This window comes from Chaetodon auriga, chromosome 7, assembly GCF_051107435.1.
Source record: "Chaetodon auriga isolate fChaAug3 chromosome 7, fChaAug3.hap1, whole genome shotgun sequence".
Lineage (NCBI taxonomy): Eukaryota > Metazoa > Chordata > Actinopteri > Chaetodontiformes > Chaetodontidae > Chaetodon > Chaetodon auriga.
In genome coordinates this window covers 1,447,501-1,460,263 of record NC_135080.1, presented here as the reverse complement: position 1 = coordinate 1,460,263, position 12,763 = coordinate 1,447,501, and the positions used below count along the sequence as shown (strand labels likewise).

At 47.7% G+C, this 12,763-nt stretch overlaps 1 protein-coding gene across 4 annotated transcripts in view; it reads left to right on the top strand.

Annotated features, from left to right (window-relative positions):
* Positions 1–12,763, top strand: part of LOC143323135 (leucine-rich repeat and fibronectin type III domain-containing protein 1-like protein) — a 252,813-nt gene that overhangs the window by 149,671 nt on the left and 90,379 nt on the right. The gene's annotated exons all lie outside the window — the stretch shown is intronic.

Below are 12,763 nucleotides of genomic sequence, written 5' to 3'. Positions count from 1 at the left end.
GGCGGCGGCGGCGGCGGCGGTGGCGGTGGCGGCTGCTGCTGCTGCTGTGTGGGGTTTACTGTAATGACTGAACAGATATTACACACCCGTCGCTCTACCTCCATGAATATTCAGCTCCGTCTGGTTGCTCAAATCAAATTTCAAGTTTTTGAAGTTGAAGTTTTTGGGGCAGAGCGCCAGAGAAAGAGGTGCCTGAATACTGAGGAGGTTCCATCATCACCCGCCTGTTGTTTTTGTTGTTCTGCAGTGTGACGAGACAACGGTCTTATGAACAGTCTTCATTAGCCGCGAAGCTGCCATGTTTGAGCGTGCTCCTGCAGAGGTTTGCCCTCAGTTATTGTGTGCGTGTGATGCTTCGGGTACTGACAGCAAACAGTGCAATGACAACCTTTCTCATGACTGCTTTACAGCCGTCATCCACCTGTATGTTCACCCCAGTGGTGGAAGAAGCTGCAGAGTCTGTTCTCCAGCACGTTCTCCCCAGGACAAACATTTTATTTATGACAGGAGCAAAGGAGGAACTCAGGCGACGTAGTATAAAGAGCAAGGAAGTCCTCATTTGGAGGAAGGTGGGGGTGGATGGATGAAACATGGGGACTGCTGTTCATGTCCTGAGTGAAACCGAATGTCTGCGTAGACTTAACTTACGTAATGTACTTAAAATGTACTTAACTTATGTCACGTGGGTAATAGTAATACTTTAACCCAAACCATGGGCTTGTCCAAAGTCTAACCAAGTACTTTTGCCTAAAACTGATTTTGATTCACAACGTTATCCAAGCAGAGATGAAGGTCGGCCTTGCTCTGCAGACAGGCCTCCCCTCCCACCTCCAACATTTTCAGGTTCAGTGGTTCAGGTGAGCTGAAAACACAGACCGGCCTGGAAGGAAGTATCTCTGAGTTCCTTTGGTCAAACGCTCGACGAATACTGAGCATCGCTTTGAGTTTCTCTGTCTAAGTGTTTCTGCCAGATGCCATAAATATTCCTGTGGATGCAGACATAATGTTGCTGTTGGACTTTGAAAACACTTTTGGAAATAGAGTCTGTTCCTTTCGGTGTAAACTCAAGGTCAGCAGACATATTAGCGCCCTGACAGGCCTCAGCCGGGACCGAGGACACGGCCGGCCGCCGGCACGCTGCTCGGCCTCGCTGGTTTCTCTCTGCGCCGCTTTCTAACTTTATTGATCAGCAGACAGAACAGGGCGTCTGCCGCTGTGTTCCCACTGCGGTGGTTCAGCAGCAGAGGTGCAGCGCAGCAGCAGATCCAGTCTGTGGTGGAGCACGATGTGAGGAGGCCAGGAGGAGCTCTCAGCCTCCGGCCGGAGTTTTACATTTCCCTCTAAATTTCAGTGGATTGAAAATAGTCAAAATCCCAAAGCAGGAAAGAAAAGACGCTGGTTTGGACGTGTGTTGTGATTATATCTTCAGGCACAAGAACGGTAGCTTTCCACCGATGTGTCACATGATGGCAAACTTGAGTAATTATGAATGAAAGACAAGACAAAAATTTTCCAAGTATAAGTAAAAGTACTGCAGTGGTCGAAATCATGATGGTAATTGAAAGTATATAAGAACTTATTATGCAGAACGGCCCTTTAAGAGTGACATCATGTATTATTGGTCATTGACTCGTATGTTTTGCTCGTAAAATCTTAATATTGTCTTTATCTGCAAGATAAACGTGACGCAGTAAAAGCAGATCCCCTCAGAGGCGATGAGGTAGAAGTATAAAGTACCTTTAACCTGTCTGTGATGCAGTAAAAGTACGTGTGGATGTGAGAGCCGCTGCTCCGCCGCCTGTTAGCTCATAAATGTGAGCACAGTTAGCATCGCGGTCCCTGCTCTCTCCACACGTGTCGTGTTATTATTTCATGTCAGCAGCTTCAGCGTACTCGCTGTAGATTTTCTGCTGACTCTGCATCAAACTTTGGCCACGATTTGTGTTGTAGAATACGGCCTCAGTCTGTCAATTATATTAGCGCTTCTTCAGCAATAACACACTTCCAGTTTTGATGATGGAGTAGCAAATAAAGTGTCCCAAACGGCCTCCACTTCCCCTCGCTCCCTCACTCCGTTTCTCCCTTTATCTCCTCCTGAGGTGACTTCCTGTCAGCAGAGGGAGGCAGCGAGGAAGGAGGAGGAGGAGAGCTGCGGTCTGAAGTCACGATGGAGCCCACAAGTTATTTACCTCCACCGCTCTTTAGTCACCTTATGCAGTTTGTTAAGCTTTTTGGTTTATCTGCTGTTAAAGCCTGGAGAGTGAGTGTGTGTGTGTGTGCGTGTGTGTGTGCGTGTGTGTGTGTGTGTGTGTGTGTGTGTGTGTGTGTGTGTGTGAGAGTGTGTGTTTCTGTAAGAGGAAAATCAGATTTCAGATTTCTTCTGGAGAAACCACGCGATGCATCCGTGATGATGGCTCTTCACCACCCTCTTCCTCTGGTGCTCATCTTCAGTCTGTGTTAGGACCAACTCGTTGATGAGTGTTTGACATGAGTGCTGGTGTGAACAGGTGTCTGCGCTCCTCTCCACGTTTCACTCCCAGTGTTTCCTCTGAGCCACGCTCGGTTCCTTCCTTACGTGGTATTATCTGGTGCCACAGCGGCGACTGAAGTCGGTTCCATAAAGCATCGGGCTCTTCAGCCGTCTGTCTAATTAGTTCAGAGATTTTCTTAACGACGCCTGGTTTCCTGCCAAAGTGCCAGAGCTGCTAAAAGCAGTCGCCGAGCTTCTTCTGGCTGCTGCTCGGTGCCAGTTTGCCTCCTTGTTTTCCAGTCAGTTGAACGTGAGGTCGTCAGTGTTTGGGTTTTATGAGCAGCTCGCCCAGAAGAGAAGCGAAGAACGTGCTTCATCTTCCCTCCCAGTGAAAGAACATTCTAAATGTAATTATTATTTTTGAGAATTTGTATTAGTGCCAGTAGTGATTATACTTCTAAAGGTAGATTTATGTGTGTGTGTGTGTGTGTGTGTGTGTGTGTGTGTGTCTACATGTCTGTGTTTTAGCGATAGAAGAAACACTTCTGTTGCCAAAATTCATTTTCTTGGCTTTTCTTTATCATCTGCTCGGCAGCAGTGCACACACACACACACACACACACACACGCACACACACACACACACACACACACACACACACGTTACACTGCATTGACCGTTATACAGCAGTCTGAAGGACGTTGCGTGTCTTTTTCATCATGTATGTGTGTTTGATCATCCGAATAACCAGAAAGCGTCAGAGAGCAGCGTTAGTGAATCATTGTGTGTGTGTGTGAGTGTGTGTGTGTGTGCTGAGCAAACACACATAAATCACACAGTGAACAGTCTTTATTAGCTGCTTCATTTATCTACACATACTTAGCTGTTTAAGTTACAGGTCATACATTCTGTACTGTTCATATTTATCCATATTGTTCACATGTATGATTGCGTGACATCAGTCTTACACATACGTCTTTTTGAAATGAATAATTCTGCAAACCTCAGATTATGTTGACTGTGAGATTATTGTAAAACGGACCCCTGACTGCCGGTCAGTGACAGGCGGTCTGAAGTGAATCACCCCCAGCCCGGATCAGCCTCACAGAGTCTGCGGCCGCCTCCTCGGCTCGTTCGCTCGTCACACACGGCTGCAGTCGGCTCGGCATCACTGGATCTGTATGCTGCGAGCAAACCTCTGAGAAATGAGATCTAATGTGGGATTTCAGCCTTAATCTTCTAAATTAGCAGGGATAACTTAATAAGTGCAGAAACCTCGACGTGTGGCTCTCTCCCACTGCTCGTCGACTCTGCGGCGGCACGACGTGTGCTGAGCCGTCAGAGCAGTTTCTCATTCTTCGTCTGAGCTGAAACGACTTCCGCCGGCCGACTGCGTGGCGGTAACAGCGGCCTGATCTGCTGCTCGGCCCCCCGATGAGGCCCAGTATGGCCGTGTGAGGCGGCACGGCGATGTGTGCGTCATGCTAATGTCACGCTTCACCCCTGAAATGATCAGGTAACATGCTTTGTGTAAATCTGATGAGATTTCAGACATATCTTGGATATTTTAGGGAAGCTCGCAGCTGCAACCAGCCTCATTTTCATGGCATTGTGGTCTTTGTGGTCATTTCAGTGCACAGTCTGTGTAACCAAGACCTCTCCATGCACTTTCACATGTAGTTTTCTATATTAAGGATAGCGGAGCTGGTTTCTAGTGCAGCATGGTTCTTTAAATCTTGTGAAGGGTGGCATCAGCTCCACACTGCTCAGGGGCTGAGCACATCTTCAACACGAGCCTCAGTCTGGAGAGAGTTCCAGCCCTGTGGAGGACTTCCTGTGTGGCTCCAGAGAGAGCCCAGCCGGAGAGGATCACACTGAACCACCTCCATCGCCTGGAGAGCAGCGAGCCGGACCTCCTGCAGGCAGCATATCGACCAGGCGTCGGTGTGGAGGACGCAGTGATCCACCTGCTCCGTCGATGGAGAACAGTGGGAGCACGGTGAGGGTCGTGCTTTTTGACTTCTCCAGTGCTTTCAACACAATCCAACCGTCACTGCTCAGGGGGAAGCTGGAGGAGAGAGTAGATTTTAATCTGTGCAGCCGTACGAACACTGTATTTATTATCCATATTGGCAGCACATGATGTCCATCCTGTATCCTCCTCATGTTGACTCACTGTTTTTGCTCTTTTGCTTTTTAATACTTGCTGACTGCAACGACTTCATTTCTTATCTTATCTTATCTGACATGAAACAAAGATAAAGACGTTTTTAACTCCAGTAAAGCAGTAAAAGGTTCTTTCTTTATTCTCAGACATGTTGTATCTTCTACCTTCAGCCTGTAGGTTTGAGGCCCTGCTGCATGCGTTTGTTAATAAGCTGCAGTCAGATACTCAGTCTGCCATTGTGCGCTGAACAAAACCTCAGTTCTGCTTCCCCTCCTTCATTTCTTCCTCTGTGCGATGGCTCTTGATGAATGAGTGGAATTTTCTGGCCATTGTGCTGCAGACAGCTCGGCTGTGCTCGTGCACGGCTCGACATTTGTAATATAACTCGGCGGATATGAGCCCATGGTGGCATTATGCTTTAGTGGACATACAATGACAGGCGTAATTTGCCATGGTGGGATTTGATTTCCACAGTGATCACAGAAAATATTGTTGAACAGCTTAATTAGTTTCTTTCAGCTGCGCGCTGTGGACGGCGGCTCCTCCGGTTGACTGATAACGCTGCACAGAGCTGCTGATCCACAGGACCGGACTGTCTTACTTTCTCACTTTCCATTTCTGTTTCTTCGTTTATCGGAACAGAGAGAAACTGACAGAAATGAAATATGAGAGCAGGTCAGATTAAAATCCACTTGAATTCAATCAACATAAAGAAGAAGACACGGCTCCAAGCGAATGACAATTTAACACGAAGGAGGTAGAGAACAAGACGGATGACATGCTGTGAGACACCTCGATAAGGACAGGAAGCTCATGTCTCCCTGGACAGGTGAATACCCCCCTGAGCGCGTGCAGCAGACCCACAGGACGTATGTCATTATTACACTTCTCTTTGTGCCCGTGGACAGAACAAAACCATGTGTGCTCAATGTTTCATGATCTGTTGGGAAACAGAAAGCTCCAGAACGTCCTGCAGGGCTCGAGATGAAAGGAGAACAGGACCGAACCTGAGGAAACATCAGGCACAGGTGTGCCGGATGCTGCAGACTCTGATACGCTGAGACGTCCAGCAAACAATGTCGTCAATGCTGGCGTGTGAAGTGAGACAACCTTCTGAGAAAGCTAGCATCAGTCTTCCTGTGCAGCTTCCAGGATGCAGGTGTTTGTTTTCCTCCCGGGCTGAAGGTGATTCTTGCTTCGGGGTTAAAAACCTCCTTCGTTCCTCCAGCAGTCAGGAAACAACGCTGAGCAGCGTCACTTTGGTTTATTCACCGACAAACTGGAAGCTGCACTCTGCATGTACTGCTGAGCTGACAGCTTATGGCTAACACACACACACACACACACACACACTCACACACACACACACACACGCACTGCAACATGAGTAATCTGGTCTCATTTGGTTTTGTCTGGCTTTTCTGTCTCTGGATTATTTTCCTGATGTTAATTGAAGAGTGTGGATGATATTTATATGGAGTTCATCACATTCACAGTAAGGCTCGAGGATATTATGCTTTAGTGGACACGAAATGCTGGGTGATTTGTTAAAGTTGGAGTTCCAGCCTCACCTGCCGAAGAGCACCGCGCTTCATCTGCCCTGCTGATCAGTGTTTTCAACAGCAGACGCCTTCTGTGTGGCTGTTCGAGCGGTCTGTGCTCGTGCCGGATGGAGCTTTGGTGCTGACTGGACGATGACTTTCTGTCTGTTGTGTGTGTTCAGTGTGCGTTTGTGTGTTTGCTGGTTCATGCACACGGATCTCTGAGTGAGAAAACTCTGAACCTCAATAGATCACCGCTAACTTTTCTTTCTTCATGCTGACATGGAAACGCAGCATAACTCTGATCTCACACATGACTCTCTGTTTCCCAAACGTGATTCTTCTTCTTCTTCTTGTGCACTGAAGGTCTTTTCAGGCTTGTCTTATCTTGAATTACATGTTGTCAGAACCTCATTTTAATTATTTTACCAAAACGTTGGACCTGCTGGACACATGGCACACACACAAGTTCAGTCTGTGGGCCTGATGTGCACAGATACAGATCCAGATACAGATCCAGAAACAGCTGTGATCTTGTTGTGATATACTCTGAGCACAGCTGCTGTCCTCTGTGTGTCTGCAGGGCAGCTGAAAAGAGCATTTCTCCCTTTATTGTGACTGGTTCCTGCAGCTCTTCATCTCACCTTTTCACCTGTCCTCTCTCTTTCTGCGTCCTCACAAACACAAAACCACTGGCTGAACTAACGGGACACAGCTGCTTTATGGTATGTCTTAAAAGGTCTGATATTAATAAAGTTTTCCCAACTCAACGTGCAGAAAACTAGTTTCAGAAAATGACACTGAGCCTGTTTTTGGTAGCGAACCTCAAACTGATCTGAAGTGAACCTCAAATAAAGGGTCAGTAACGATCATCCGGAGCGGCTTCAGCCCGCCGTGTCCCTGGTTGGCTGTGATGAAAGGGTACATGAGTAAACTCCTGACATGGTCCTTTAGGAGCAGCAGCACGCCGGCTCAGACGGCTCAGACACACACCGACACTCAGGGCTGTGGATGAATATGAGTTTTGGCACTGAGACGTGGTGGATGGCGAGCTGGCGGTCTGGATTTCACACTGCTTTCACTGGACGGTCTGTTACGTGACTGACTGACCGACTGGAGTGTTTCTCAAAGATTACCCATGAGCACCTGCAGCGGGTAAATGAAGGTAAATGTGCATCGGGGGTCCGGACCCAGACGCTGTCCTCCATCACCCCCAGCACACGGACCTTGTCACGGGGGGGAGGCCTCCTCCTCTGCAGGCTTCACATGCAGACGTGCTCAAAGGGGACGTGTGGACAGTTTGACTGTAATCACACCTCTAAGCGTCTGAGGGGCCCGTTTAATGGTCACATGTGCGTATTATTCAGCTCATAATGAATCCATAACCCCTCACTCATCGTCCAAGGTGACCATGATCCAGAGGGACGCTGGACTGAAGGAGCGTTTGATGTAAATGAGTCACTAATGGCCTGGTGTGATCCTTCAAATCAGATTCTCCACATCTCGTCCCTCCAGGTTTGCTGATTAACTGGTTTCCATTGCTCTGATTGGTTTGACTTGGGCTCACCTACTCAGCATTAATGGAGAGATAAAGATGGCCGCCACACAGCACAGGAGCACTTTCTCTCCCGCCTACACTCCCGTATTCCTTCTCTTTTCCATTCTGGACTGCCTGTCCTTCGTCCTCTTCCTCATCCTCTCCCTCACGGGGCTTAAATAGTCGCAGCAGGAGAGAGCCGATAAGGCTGAGGCCTTGTAAGCTCCCGTATCTCCACAGACAGGCAGGATTTCCTCGCTCTGGTTGGGGGGACGCTGGTGTTGAATCTTGACACCGCAAGTTGTGGCTCGAGGGAGAAACCAGTAAAGCTCCACCAGTAGCTCCCAGTAAACTTCCCAAAGGTCTCTCACACACACAGCCAGACTCATGGGTGCCTCTGGTTGCTGGGGAGGAAGTATGATACTTGTATTAAACACACACACACACGCGCACACACACGTATGCAGTGCTCGTCATTATATGTGTTCACTCCATCTGAGCTAATAGTCTGCTCCCATTGGTTAAAACCTTTGCAGTGTGTAATCCTCAGGGACCTATCAGAGCTCAGCGCTGCCTGGGGAGCGCTAGGCTGAGTATACTGATGCACTCTGGGTAGTCCGCTGGGAACTTCCTTTTTCTTGTGGTGAGTGAAAATGAGGTGTGTGTGTGTGTGTGTGTATGTGTGTGTGTGTGTGTGTGTGTGTGTGTGTGTGTGTGTGTGTGTGTGTGTGTTACAGGACGCTGTGGAGACAAACACACACTCTTTGTGCTCTTTGTGTTCAAGCTGCAGCTTTTTCTCAGTGTGTGTGTGGATCAGTAGTGAGGTGGAAGCAGGGCAGGTGAGCAGAGAGACAGACAGGTGACAGAACAGGTAGGTAGATACAAAGACAGGAAGGTAGGGAGGAAGAGGAGTAGGTCAGTAAGAGGAAGACGAGTCGGCAGATAGAAATAGAGAGACTGTCCTTTGAAGAGAATGAGGTAAAGATCCCAGAATGCTTTGTTACTGAAAATAATAAAGATCCCTCCACCGTTTGCCCTCTTTGCTGCTAATGTCGGGATGCTAACATTAGCATCGCTAATATGCATGGTAATCTGCTCACACATAATGCTGAACACAGCGGGACCCACTGGCTCTGTCTGGATCCTGGGTTGGGTCTCAGGTCTGAGTTCATGTGTCTGAGATGACGTTTCTGACCTGCAGCATCAGGTTTCCTTTTGCATTGGAAACTAAGAGTTTTCAGTTGTGAAATCAATTCAAACCAGCCTTTTAAAATCTGGGTATTTTAGTGATGGACCTTAAATAAAGATCAGGGCGTTAGCATCGTTAGCACGGTGCTAAAGTGGTGTTTGTAGGTGGAGGCTTGAGCATCACAGGTTAAATCTAACCTCTGTTCTTTGGTTCTGTTGACCTGTTGTCTGCAGTTAACGCTCACCTCACTGAACTCCATCCACAGTTAAACAGTGAGCAGACGAGTCAGCCTGTTGCTTCAGCTGCCAGCACACTCTGGATTCAGGTCACTCTGAACAATGACGTATGTAACACATCAAAATACGAAGGCAGCAGCTGCTTCAGTAAACATCTGGATCGTGCTGGTGGAAATATTATTCAAAGGTTCCTCACAGGAGCTTCAGATCACTCCAGATCAGCACCTCAGGACTCGGAACGGTCGTCAATGGCTCTCACCTGTGTGTCATCTTACACCTACTGAACCTCTGAAGAGGCAGAGCGGCAGCCACAAACATCTGACCTGGCTTCAAAGCACCACATCGGCCTGATTTTGAGGAAAAAAACTAAGAAATGTAAGAATTTTACTAACCTCTGAATGCATTTATTGAATGTGTGTTTTGTGAATGTTCCTGGATTAGCTTAGCAGCTCATTAGCAAACACTGTCCCAACACGACTAAAGTTAAACAGTTAAAACGACTTCACATCATGATGCACTGAGCTCTAATTATCTCGAGCAAACAATACATTAATGGCTCCACACAGCTGTGACACAAACTAACTCAGTAACAACTCTGGTGCCACCCGGTGGTCAGATTAAGGATGACACGCTGTGCACGCCGCCACGCTCCTCAGTGACGTGAGGACAGACAGTGTCTGATTGACTCAGAAAAGCCTCATCAGAGCGACTGACGGAGAGACGCTGCGGCTTTAACGCAGGAAACAAAAGGCGATCATCACGCGGAGTCCGAGCGATTGATCGACGAACGCTGTGGTGTTTGTCACCTGAAGTCACGCCGTACATCCAGCCTCATCTCGCCGCCTCGTCTGATCTCGTGTGGTTACAGCAGGACGGATATTCACAGGCTGAACATGTAAATGTGACTAACAGCGATCCGTGTGGGATCTGACGTGTGGTGATGTTGATTGCAGCATCCCACCGCTTCCATCTCTCCAAATTTGTCACTGCTTGACGATGAATCCCCCACACCTATCCGTCCCTCCGCCCTCCGCCTCATCCATCCATCTGTTTCCTCTCTCTGTCGGATTCACTCTGGGTGAAGATGCAGCGTGAGGCGGCCGCGTTGTCGGCGTGATCTCTGATTGCTGCCTCCCACCACTTTTGTCAGTCACAATTCATCATTTTAAACATTCCTCTCTGCCTCCGTCCATCTCTCGCTCTGCGCCTGTATTTGTTTATTTATCAAGCGGAAGATGTGATTTGAGGAAGAGCTGATGTCGGTTTGATGCCGATTGCAGCATCTCTGTCTCCGTCGCCGTCAGACATAGTTTATCATTTTCTGCCTCCCCCCTCCTCCCCCCTCCTCCCCCCTCACTCTTTGTCTGTCTCATGTTGATTTAGTGAGAGGAGGATGTGATAAGAGAATTAGCTTCTGCTGATGTAATCTTGTGATATTGATGCAACATCCCACCACTTCTGTCCAGCAGAACTGGGTATTAGTTGATGACACGCCAGCCCACTCCTCTCCTTCCCTCTGCATCTGTGCCTCTGTGCCTCTGAGGGAGAGCGTGGAACATAGATACTATTGTACTATTAAAAGGAACAGAAATCAATAAAGACAAATATGATCCATGTGCTGAAACGTGTGAATCTATATCGAAAGTATCTAAAAAAGAAAAACGTGCAGATTTTGATGGATTTTTGTGTTTCATTTGGCATTTTTTTGTTTGTCTTTGCCCTCCAAAGCGAGTGTTTTATGGTGTGACGATCCTTTACAAACTACTTACCCTCCCCCTGATTCTCTCTTACAAATGACTGACCTCTAACGTGACGCCACAGTCAACTTTAACTTCACCCACCAAAGTCCAGTTTTTACTCTCCCTTTAGCTCCGGTTTGGTCTCCGCCAAGTTGTTCCACTTTCTTCGTCTCTGAGTCTGTCCGTCTCTCTGGGGGTTTTGGACAGTGGATTCATCAGAGACAGAGCGATGAGAACGAGTCAAACAGTGAAGTTAAAACCAAAACCATGAATGTGGGGCTGGCTGTTCAATCCCCGCCTCCTCCTGTCCTGTCCTCCTGTCCCAAGCTGTCCTCCTGTCCCAAGCTGTCCTCCTCTGTCTTTATTTGCTTTGTAGCTTGGGCCGTCCTTTAACACACCCTTTTCTGAGGTTTGTCTGTGTTACGCTTTAACTGTCTAACTTCACCTCAGTGACCATTTTGCAACCAGACGATTGAAGTCACCTCTTAAAGGTGACTAATGTGTGTGTGTGTGTGTGTGTGTGTGTGTGTGTGTGTGTGTGTGTGTGTGTGTGTTTGGAGCTTTGGTCCTCGGCCGACCATCCAGCCATCATGGTTAGAAAAAGAGCTTTACCTCCCTGGAGGTTCATTAGAGCTCTGAGCCTCTATCAGCTGACAGCGGAGGTTTCCTCTCTCGTCCTTCGTGTTCCTCGTGTCTCAGGTGCTTCGTCGTTCGGCTGAATCCGGACATGCAGCATGTTGGAAAACAGGACTTGGATAATGAGAGAACGTCTCGCTGCGAGGAGCAGGCGCGAGCGTCCCTCGTCTTCAGGAAGCTGGACTTTAATTACGGCTTCAGCGCTCAGATGATTTGAACTGTCCAGAGTGACGCCGCTCATGTGAGACGTGAACTACTGTCCTTCATCTCAGCTCACTGCCGACTGTAGCTGCACAGCTAGCATCATGTGTGAGACACGGGTCACATGACTGCCGCAAAGAGCCAAGTGCATCATTAGGCCACCTCCCCGCAGCCTCGCTATGACCATAGCTACTTTCCCATCCAAGCTGAAGACCAGCCCGTTTTTCTTTTCATTCATTTTCTCTTAAATCAAACTAATTTGTCGGCTTTTTCTTGTTTGCCTTTGTTCCATCATTTGTGTCTCGTGCTTTGAACTCCTTGAAGCTCTTTGGGTGTCGCCTTTTCGTATAAAATGTGCTACATAAGTAAAGTTATCTTGCTCTGCCAAAAGTGTTCATACGTAGCAATGAATCAAACTAAATGAAGACTTGCAGCGAGCCGGCATCCCTCCAAAATATTAGAATTACCCTTCATGAATATGCAAACAAACAGAAGTCGTAATTAATCAGACTTTCATTAAAAAACTTTATTTATTATAAGTTAATTTCTCGTTTCTTTATTACCTTTTTATTGTCTCAGGATTCTTTAATGTATGTGTCTGCCAACCACAAACTGACTTCCAAAAGCTCCGTTCAAGACTTAAAGAGCGTCCTGCTCAATGCTGCGTAAAGATATTTTAGAAAAATTTTAGGATTAACCCTCGAGGAGGCAAAGGAAGCCAGCGATGTCCATTTTCTGTGACGTACTCCGAACAGGCGTCACCTCCGGGCAGCCGGATCGACACTCAGCTTCCTGATGGTGGAAGCACTTCGTTGCAGCTTGAAATGAGGCTAAATGAACGCAGTAAAGCTTCCACGCTGACAGCTTTTACCTCCTCGGACTCGCTCCTCAGCCGATGGTGAATTATCGGGACAATTAGCAGCAATAATTATGATCCCGATGTAGAAGAAAGAGTCATTAGCTGTAATGGTTACGAGTGGCGTTCAGCAGCCTTTGTTTGGTTCTGTTGTCTCGCTGGAGATCGTTAGATTCTGATCAAAGTGCCTT